Source organism: Dendropsophus ebraccatus, chromosome 13 (assembly GCF_027789765.1).
Source record: "Dendropsophus ebraccatus isolate aDenEbr1 chromosome 13, aDenEbr1.pat, whole genome shotgun sequence".
In the NCBI taxonomy this organism is placed as follows: Eukaryota; Metazoa; Chordata; class Amphibia; order Anura; family Hylidae; genus Dendropsophus; species Dendropsophus ebraccatus.
In genome coordinates, this window is record NC_091466.1 from 9,357,861 (window position 1) to 9,369,220 (window position 11,360).

Genomic DNA, 11,360 nt, shown 5'->3' on the forward strand with positions numbered 1-11,360 from the left:
GCACATTTATCAAATTTGCCCTGGCGTACGCCATGGAAAAGGTGTACCAGATGGTTTTTCGGGAGCGGTAAGGCGGGGAACAAACATGGCCGCCTCCCATGACTGATCTACCATGCTAGCAGGCGTAACTCATCACAGAATTCTACACCTGCTCCTGATTTTACATTAAGTTACATTTTCCTTAATGTAACTAAACAAGTAACACATATTAATTGTGTCTTTTATTGAGCACAGTGAGTAAACATCCAAAGGGCAGGGAGAAAAAATAGGTAGCAATGTTTGGCCTTTGTCAAATCAGAAAATAATTCATATCATTCTCTCCTAGATTTTAATGGGTTGTCCGGGGCGTGGATAAGATCTTACCCGTTCCACTCCTCAGTTCTCTACTTCCTCCCTCTGGCCATCTTGGAAGTATGGAAGTATACATTGGTAACGTTGAGCAGCCATTAGACATTGGCACGGGTGTAATTTTGCCAGCATATAATATACATGACAGGGATACTTCCAAGATGACCAGGGAAAAGAAGTGATTGCCGGAGAGCAGAACAGGTAACCAGGATGAAGGCCATACCAAGAGAAGAATGGAGACTTCCAAGTGGTTCAAGAGGCGAGACACCATTAGGTCACTTACTTGGCCATTCTAAAACACAAATCTTCTTCTTCTTCTTCAATCCTTCTTCAGTTGATTTCCTTATGTGCTTTGGGGTCATTGACTTGGATTCAGCCCTAGGGAGTCCTGGAGAACATGTATACAGCCACAGGCCAATGCAACTTCTCAAGACAGTGGGATTCAAATGCCAATCATTCCTGGTTTCCAGGCAGTTTTAAGGCTATATTAACCTTCTTCAGCCACTGGTAATCAAATGCAGAACATTCGGCTTTGGATGAACCCAAGCACACTGATCTCTAGTCATTAGCACAGAGATTCACTTACTTTTTCTCTCTGCACTGTGGAGGTTTACTCCATGTGAACAATGGCACAAGCTTTACAACAGTTTGTATGTGTTTAGTTACATTGTTCCAAAGAGTTTCTTCACTTTTCCTTGCACCTTCACACCTCTATAATACACATCCTATACACATTGTATAAGCTTTATCTGTTTGCTTAATTTTTTTTTTTCATTCGTAAATTGCTTGAATTCGGCTCAAACCTTGTTTGGAAAAAAACTAGGGTCTTCTTCGTGTCCATCTCCCATACCTGTACCATGGATAATATGGCAGCAGAATAGCAGAATTACCATTGTTAGACTCAAGCTGTGTTAATGTAAGGTTTAATGCCGGATCGTTGTTGTTCCCGGACGTCACTTCGCCTTCTTCAGGGTCTGTTTGGTGATCTGATTCCCCGTTGGCCGCTGATGTATATGATGGCTCACTTAGTCTGAAAATATGACAAAGCGTTATCATTACGTTCTGTATGAAGTGGTGACAATCCGCTCCCGAGTACCATAATGGTCTCCGAAATGTAAGTTTTAGAGGAAGAAGAAAATGATCGGGTTCTGACAACTTCCGAAAAGCCAATAATTTGCCGCCACTAACAGGAGATCCATATCCCTTGCACCTGGCCCAAGGAGCGCTGAATGCCTGGTATTATTTCTAAATATCTCGAACAAACGCCTTTTGTTACCAAAGTCGGACAGAACTGCTGTAAGTGCTACTCTGTAAGAAACCGAGAGCAATTTCCAGGCCATTCATCCAAAAACAGCAATATACTGGTGCCGGCGCGTGTCGCACTGGTCTGAGTTAATACAACCACTATGATTAGGTATTGTAAAGGGGTCGTTCAGGGTAACAAACATGGTGCAAAAACAGCGCCACTCCTGCCCATGTGCTGTGCCTGGTCTTCCGATGAGCAGCTGCAATACCATACACAGCCACAGACAAGAGTGGCGCTATTTACTAAAATAGAGACAACACTATAGATGACTTCTTTAATAGGTTCTCCATGGTAAAGAACTATGGGGAAAAACTAAGACCTTGGTCCTTTTATACTACATTCAGACATGGCGCACACGGTGCAGGTTTGCCCAGCAAATTCAATGTAAAAAATAATCCTCATCGGGCTCTGTCACCAGAAATACTCGCAAGGTATGGACTCGAGACGACGATGGAAAGTCAAAAACAAAAACTCTGCCTCCATGAAGGGGTTAAGCAGATCCGATGTCCTCAGTTTGATCACGTCTTATTTTTTTCCTGCTTCTCGCGTCCTTCTTGTTTTCAACGTTCGACTCGTCGCCCGAATGAAAATAAACCGATAGTCATCCAGTGTGAGGAGAGAGGCCCGGATCTGGAAATCTATAGTCCCTAATTGAAGACTCGGCTGTTTCCATCACTTCTTATTTAAGGGTAAAGTAAAACTTTAGTAGCGGAGAGAAGAGCAGGTGACACGGATCTCCGGCCACTCGTAGCCTGTACAGCCGCACCGGAGTCCTCACTGCACTGGATCAAGGACCAGTAGATGCTGTGTAAGCCGCCATACCTTCTCTGCATTCCCTTTAGCGTGTTCCTTTCATAGTAGCATCTAGGTCACCTGTGCGGGGAACTACAGGAGCAGCACAGCAACCCCCCCAACCACCCCAAAAGTATCGAAACCCACAATGCAGCACGACTGGCAGCAGCACTGTCCCTATTCCCACTCTTCTGTTTGCAGCGGCACTGTCCCTATTCTTACCTCTCCACCACTGGCAGCGCCACTGTCTCTATTCCCACCTCTCCACCACTGGCAGCGCCACTGTCCCTATTCCTATCTCTCCACCACTGACAGCGGCACTGTCCCTATTCCCACCTCTCCACCACTGGCAGCGCCACTGTCCCTATTCCTACCTCTCCACCACTGGCAGCGGCACTGTCCCTATTCTTAACTCTCCACCACTGGCAGCGCCACTGTCCCTATTCCAACCTCTTCACCACTGGCAGCAGCATGGTCTCTATTCCCACCTCTCCACCACTGGCAGCGCCACTGTCCCTATTCCCACCTCTCCACCACTGGCAGTGGCATGGTCCCTATTCCCACCTCTCCACCACTGGCAGCGCCACTGTCCCTATTCCAACCTCTTCACCACTGGCAGCAGCATGGTCCCTATTCCCACCTCTCCACCACTGGCAGCGGCACTGTCCCTATTCTTACCTCTCCACCATTGGCAGCGGCACTGTCCCTATTCCCACCTCTCCACCACTGGCAGCTGCACTGTCCCTATTCCTACCTCTTCACCACTGGCAGCGGCACTGTCCCTATTCCCACCTCTCCACCACTGGCAGCGGCACTGTCCCTATTCCCACCTCTCCACCACTGGCAGCAGCACTGTCCCTATTCTTACCTCTCCACCACTGGCAGCGGCACTGTCCCTATTCCCAATCTTTCCTCACTGGCAGCTGAACTGTCCACTCTCCCACCACCACAATTGACCCCCTAAACTACCTCTGCCTCCACCCCTAGCAGTGGAATTCTTACCAAACCCCTCTTCCCCTCTCCAACCCTCCCAGACCAGCAGGACTACATACAGAGCATACAGCGGATGGTAGGGAGGGAGAGGAAGTCAGCAGAGATCTCTTATGTGCAGTTTCTCTATAGGCTCCCTGGGTGCAGGGATTATACAGATATGACGGAGCGGACATGATCAGTGTACTTTCTGCTTAGGATACACCATATACCATAGACTGCTGCAGACTATAAAGACAACTCCATGAGAACGAGGAGGTAGAAAGTAAGCTAAGGCTGGGTTCACACTGCTAATACGTCAGTATTCTTATCGGAAGGTAGCGACATAGCAATTATAGAAGAATAAGTAGAGAAGGGGTCCTCATATTACTGTATCCAGCTATATACTCTCTTCCATCTCTAGAAGATTATACAGCACAGTCCATTATGTAAGAAACAAGGAGCTGTCACATTCAGTGACGGACGGACGGACGTGTTCATTGTGCAATAAGAACACTGTGAATGTGGAGACACGCTGTGTCAATTGCTGGAAAGTAAAGTGAAGCTCCCATCCAGCAGCTGAAGAAATGAAGAGGAGGAGATGAGTCCCGGGAGTGTGAATGGATTAGTGTCTGCACCGCATCCCTGGCGCTGATCTACTGCTTGAATAAAGGGGCACTCCAGTGAAAATCTTTGTCTTTCAAATCAACTGGAATCAGAAAGTTATATAGATTTGTAATTTACTTCTATTTAAAAATCTCCAGTCATCCAGTACTTATCAGCTGCTGTATGTCCTGCAGGAAGTGGTGTATTCTCTTCAGTCTGACACAGTGCTCTCTGCTGCCATCTCTGTCCATGTCAGGAACTGTCCAGAGCAGCAGCAAATTCCTTAGAAAACATCTCCTGCTCTGGACCATATTAGTGCCGCTTAATATGGTGGTTTGCTTACAGGAGCCACCCCTTGGCTGAGTCCTTCCCCGAGGGACATCTGGCTAGTCCTGTATTTCAAGACTCTTCAATGAGGCTCCACGGGCTCTTCTTCTGAATAGTTCCTGACATGGACAGAGGTGGCAGCAGAGAGCACTTTGTCAGACTGGAAAAATTACACTACTTCCTGCAGGGCATACAGCAGCTGATAAGTACCAGAAGACTGGTGATTTTTTTAGTAAATAACAAATCTATATAACTTATAAATTATATCAATTATATAAATTACATATTTATATAACTTTTAATAAACTTGGTTTAAATAAACTGGGCTGAGATTTCATGTTCTGTGATGATAAGGAGGAGGCTGCTGGAAAGTGATCTATACAGCGTTACAACAAAAGCAGATGCCAGCAGATAGAGGAGACAATGGAAGCTCAGTCTCCCCCTCCCTGTAGAATGACCTTTCTACAGGTCACAGAGGTTAATGAACATCATCCCAAATGTCTCCCATGCAGAGAATGTCCATAAGGCTTGCTGTAAAACAAGGATGGGGGGAACCTTCAGCCCTCCATTCCAGCTGTTGCAAAACTACAATGCTCATCATGCCTGGACAGAATTGTAGTTTTGCCACAGCTGGAGGGCCGAAGTGACCCCATCCCTGCTGTAAAGCAGGTCACGAAATGCTGTTAAAAAAAAAACACAACTAAGGCAAGATGGCTGCCCCCATACTAAAAGGGGTTATCCAGCGCTACAAAAACATGTCCACTTTTCCCCCTACTGTTGTCTCCAGTTCAGGTGCAGTTTGCAATTAAGCTCAATTTACTTCAATGGAACAGAGTTTGAAAACCCCACCCAAACTGGAGACAACAGTAGGGGGAAAGTGGCCATGTTTTTGTAGCGCTGGATAACCCCTTAATGTCATAATTTTTTATTTTTAAATACAAATCAGAAAAGATAAACAGATTCGGAAAAAAAAAGAACGTGTTAGGGTCAACCTAGTAATACATAATTGCGGACAAACCCTCTAAGTTATAGCGTCTGCCAACAATTCTGAATAAAGACTGATGTTAAATATCACCACCTATGTAACCTACCTATTGGATAGGTTGGGTTCACACTGTTCTTATAGCCTACTGTCAGATGTATACATTAGATGGGCTGCACTGTATATCTCCAGCTGAAGACCCCCTGGGTCACATCTTCCCAGGAGGAAGCGCCTCCATCTCTTCAGTTCCTTCCAGCCTGATGGTATTGCTGACAGCACAAATTATAATGCTTAATGTGTGTCTGGTGGCTGTCAGCAATACCGCCACCCTGCAGGGAGCAGAAAAAGGACAAGAGGGCTGACTGCAGAGCCCAGCTAACCAGCTCCGATGATGTACCTATCCATATATGGGAAGCTGCTATATGAAGCTTCCCCTGGGAAGCCGTCCTCTCCTCCTCCGGAGCCCCCTGCCGAGAGGTGGTATAGCTGACAGCCACAGAATCCAGCTTTTTGCTGTTCACCAGCTCCCTCTAGGCGGCTGTCCACCACTGTGTACTGTGGATCCATTCTTAAAGGGGTTATCCATCGTTAGAAAAACATGGCCGCTTTCTTCCAGAGACAGCTCCGCTTTGATCTTGGTACATCCTCTTTAATATGACCAACGGTTCCTGTGTACGGCGCCGTTCTATCGATGGGTACCGGGCCGGGGCTGAAACACAGGAAGCGGGCCAGCCCACCCTAGTGGGCGGAATCCCCCGCCGTTCTATGACGCGGCTCCGTTTATTCTAATGCAGCCGTGTCATAGAGGGGAGGGAATTCCCTCCCACTGGGGGCGGGCTGCCCGCCTCCTGTGCTTTAGCCCGCCTCCTGTGCTTATGCCCCATTCACTTCAATGGAGCGGAGTTGCAACATTCCACCCAAACTGGAGTGGTGCTGTACACTGGACAACTACAGACCCAGTAAAAGCCATAGCCTGCATATGATCACAGTGACTATCAGCTGCCCCATAGGCCATAGAGCCATAGGATTCCCCGAACCAGTGTATGTGACCTGTAACACATGACGGATTTGTCCAATAACCGAGAACAAAGTGCACAGCTACTGTAGATAGAGGAGCTTTTTCTACTTCTTTCACGTTCTGGTTTCTTATGTAAAAACGTGACATAAAGCGATACGAATATCGCAGCAGACAGAGCTTAATGGAACGACGCCTCACAATTACAAGTACATTTTAATTAACTCAGAAATCAAATTATCTGTCAATTCCCAAACATATGCCGCCATGGAAGACCTACCCCGGTACTCTGTGTACTCAGGCGGAATCCTATATTAATATGCTTAATGGGTTATACAGCATGTTCTGTACATGGAGGTTCTCTGATACGCACTGTATATGACGCCAAACAAAAGGCATAGAAAAGGAAGATACGAGTGCCGCAGCCTAATACCATGTGCGACATACCTGCGGCATCACCGCATTCACCAGAACTGGACTTGGAAACACCCAAGAGCCTGCAGGGCTCAGCCAACACTGATCCAGTGGAGACGTCGGGAGTCAGACCCCACAGATCTAATACTTATAGGTTCATCCATATTAGATGGAGAAATCTGAGGGACGTGGAGCGGGACCTGGCCATCTGGTGTAGCCTAGCCGGGCCGGAATAACACTGCCAGCCTTGGGGGGGGGGGAGATCCAGAGGAAAAGGAGACAACTCAATGCTGAATGGGGTCGGAGGAGGGTGTCAGGAATCTGATGAACAGGAGGAGAACGATCAGGAGACTACTGCCGAATACAACGCTGGTGTCCGACTAACATATCCAAACCCACAACTCATCGCTCCTTATCCCCGATATAACAAGAGACGACCGGATCCTGAGCCATTGTGTCTAAGGGGAACAGAAATAGGAAACTCCAGGGGGGAAAGATAGTGTCACAGAGCAATGGAGAAACACGGAGGATGAGATGGATCCAGATCTCTGGGGAGAAACATGGCCGGATGGATCCAGATCTCTATGGAGAAACATGGCCGGTCAGATGGATCCAGATCTCTGTGGAGAAACATGGCCGGTCAGATGGATCCAGATCTCTGTGGAAAAACATGGCCGGTCAGATGGATCCAGATCTCTGTGGAGAAACATGGCCGGTCAGATGGATCCAGATCTCTGTGGAGAAACATGGCCGGTCAGATGGATCCAGATCTCTGTGGAAAAACATGGCCGGTCAGATGGATCCAGATCTCTGTGGAGAAACATGGCCGGTCAGATGGATCCAGATCTCTGTGGAGAAACATGGCCGGTCAGATGGATCCAGATCTCTGTGGAGAAACATGGCCGATCAGATAGATCCAGATCTTTGTGGAGAAACATGGCCGGTCAGATGGCTCCAGATCTCTGTGGAGAAACATGGCTTATCAGGTGGCACCAGATCTTCATAGAGAAACATGGCCGGTCAGATGGCTCCAGATCTCTGTGAAGAAACATGGTCGGTCAGATGAATCCAGATGTCTGTGGAGAAACATGGCCGGTCAGATGGATCCAGATCTCTGTGGAGAAACATGGACGGTCAGACGGATCCAGATCTCTGTGGAGAAACATGGCCAGTCAGATGGATCCAGATCTCAATGGAGAAACATGGCCGGTCAGATGGATCCAGATCTCAATGGAGAAACATGGCCGGTCAGATGGCTCCAGATCTCTATGGAGAAACATGGCCGGTCAGATGGATCCAGATCTCTGTGGAGAAACATGGCCGGTCAGATGGATCCAGATCTCTGTGGAAAAACATGGCCGGTCAGATGGATCCAGATCTCTGTGGAGAAACATGGCCGGTCAGATGGATCCAGATCTCTGTGGAGAAACATGGCCGGTCAGATGGATCCAGATCTCTGTGGAGAAACATGGCCGATCAGATAGATCCAGATCTTTGTGGAGAAACATGGCCGGTCAGATGGCTCCAGATCTCTGTGGAGAAACATGGCTTATCAGGTGGCACCAGATCTTCATAGAGAAACATGGCCGGTCAGATGGCTCCAGATCTCTGTGAAGAAACATGGTCGGTCAGATGAATCCAGATGTCTGTGGAGAAACATGGCCGGTCAGATGGATCCAGATCTCTGTGGAGAAACATGGACGGTCAGACGGATCCAGATCTCTGTGGAGAAACATGGCCAGTCAGATGGATCCAGATCTCTGTAAAGAAACATGGCCGGTCAGATGGATCCAGATCTCAATGGAGAAACATGGCCGGTCAGATGGCTCCAGATCTCTGTGGAGAAACATGGCCGGTCAGATGGCTCCAGATCTCTGTGGAGAAACCTGGCCGCTCAGATGGATCCAGATCTCTGTGGAGGAACATGGCCGCTCAGATGGATCCAGATCTCTGTGGAGAAACATGGCCGGTCAGATGGATCCTGATCTCTGTGGAGGAACATGGCCGGTCAGATGGATCCAGATCTCTGTGGAGGAACATGGCCGGTCAGATGGGTCTCTCGTTAAGAATTCCATCTCTTTGTCAGACAGTTACAAAGAACATCTCCTGCTCTCGGAGGACCTGTCCTGTCCTGTATTACCCAAATAACCCTATCATTTGAATGGGCAGTGTGTAATACTTGATTTCTCCTGTGGGGGCAGCATAGGTAAACTGAACACTTACTGTCAGAATTTCGCAGATCACAGGTGATCATTAATGAAACAATTTATGCTCAGCTTATTGTCTGGAGACCTCCTAAGAAGAAGGCCTTGTCCAGAACAGAGAAGCCTTATGACAACAGACATCAGCTAATACCTCGGCTGGACGGTCACTGACACGAGCTCATATAGTTGCTGTGGAGCAAGTGGTAAAATATTGAAGGTTTCAGCAGAACATTTTGACCGACAATAGCTTTGCTGTAACAGGAAAGCATCACAAGACTTGTGGCTGAAATTTTTCTTACAAATAAAAACAAAAACAAAACTTTTTTTCAAATTCATATTTATTATAAATTCTAAATCAGTATTCACACATAGCATCAGCAAACGGATCTGTACTGACAAGGCTGCTACTAAGATGTCTATGGGAAGTGCAATAAGTTGAACGGGGTACTCCAGAGAGATTACTTTTAAATCAACTGGTGTCACAAATTTATATAGATTTGTAATTTATTTCTATATAAAAATCTCCAGTCTTCCAGTACTTATCAGCTGCTGTATGTCCTGCAGGAAGTGGTGTATTCTTTCCAGTCTGACACAGTGCTCTCTGCTGCCACCTCTGTCCATGTCAGGAACAGTCCAGAGCTGGAGAGGTTTTTTTATGGGGATTTGCTGCTGCTCTGGACAGTTCCTGACATGGACAGAGGTGGCAGCAGAGAGCACTGTGTCAGATTGGGGAGCAATCAGCTCCCCAATACAGCAGCTGATAAATACTGGAAGACTAAACATTTTAAACAAAAGGGATTTACAAATCTATATATAATTTTTTTTCTTCCGGAGTACCCCTTTAGGGATAATGCTTAGGGTTGAATTGGAAAAGTTGCATTGGCAACTCATATGACGTAGTGGGAAAACAATGGGCTTTGTGGGCAGCGGTGGCACGGGTGGCATGTAGTCTGGATGTGATTACATATAGAAATTGTTTGTAGGGACAATTTAGAATACAACAGCTGACACTATATGACATCTATGCATATAACCGCTATTAATGCATTGGTGATCATTGTACTGTTGTCTTCTGAGCATTGTATAATCAATAGAAGAAGCAGCCAGGTTGTCACACTATCGGGATGGTTTATGGCAGCTCTAGGAAACCGTAGTGTAAAATAAAAGTATAAAAACAACAATAGTCTCACTTTTCTCTAGAATCATCATCCATCAGAGGGATCAGATTACATAGAAGCCTATGGAGGGGGAGGAGTTAGGTGCAGAACCAGACAAAGAGAGAGACAAAAAAGCTGCTGATTGACAGCTTACACTGCTCAGCACTGCTGTATAATGTCCTCTATGCTGCTGCTGCTTCTGAGGGTGTGCTATAGAGACGCCCTTTCTGTATGGGCAGTGTATACAGACACCATAGCGGCTAGTCTACACCCACTAGCTCAGGAACAACTGAAGATTAGATATATAGCCTAAAAAAAGGGAGAATGCCATATACAAGTCATACAATAGCCAGAAATAGTGCCGACACTCCTGTAGACATGGCAGCTTATCCTGAACATTCAGCAACCACTAAGAGGTTACATAACCATGTCTGTAATACTAAATGCCTGCATGGTGTAGGAATGTAAAAGGCCTGTCTTGGATTAGAGAAGAACAACCCATCTGTGTAAGATGGCGCCACTCCTGTCCAGGGTCTGTCACCGCAGTTCACGCCTATTCACATAGGGCGGCGCTGTTTCTTATTCTTATTGAGGACATCTCATATCAGATCAACTACAGAGCTGGTACAAAGCAAATACAGTATACAGGGAGAGTATATAGACAGCTCACGCAGTATGTGAGGCACGAGGCCGCTCAGGATTCTGGGTAAGATTACAATGACTTTGTGAACATGGTAAAACAATAGACTTCTTTTCACACTGATTGACATTTCATTAGACTTTGTATAAAGAAACAAATCTGAGCGAGTAAAAGTCACTCCTTATCTACAGGATAGGGGATAAGTAGCTGACAGGGGGTCCAACCACATGGACCTACAGCGCCCTCAGTCAATGAAGATCTCCCATCCTGTAGATTGCGGATAACTTCAAGGGGTATTCCACTCAAACATGATATGTTTCTGCCCAGGGAGAGACTAACATTTCCTTCCATACTTGTTATTATCTATTCAGTCTCCTTCCTCCAGTTCTGAGCTGCTGCTTTTGGCTGAACACACAAAAATCTGTGTGACCTTCTCCCTCTGTCTCCCCCTCCTCCCCCTCCCTTCTGAGACGTCTGATGTAAGCAAATCCCTGGCAGGCTTTATCTGCAACATTGTAGCTTCTTTGTAATGCTGGGAGGGTCAAGTTGCTGCTACACTCACTGTGAATATCCCTCCCGGCATTACAACGTTGCAGTCAG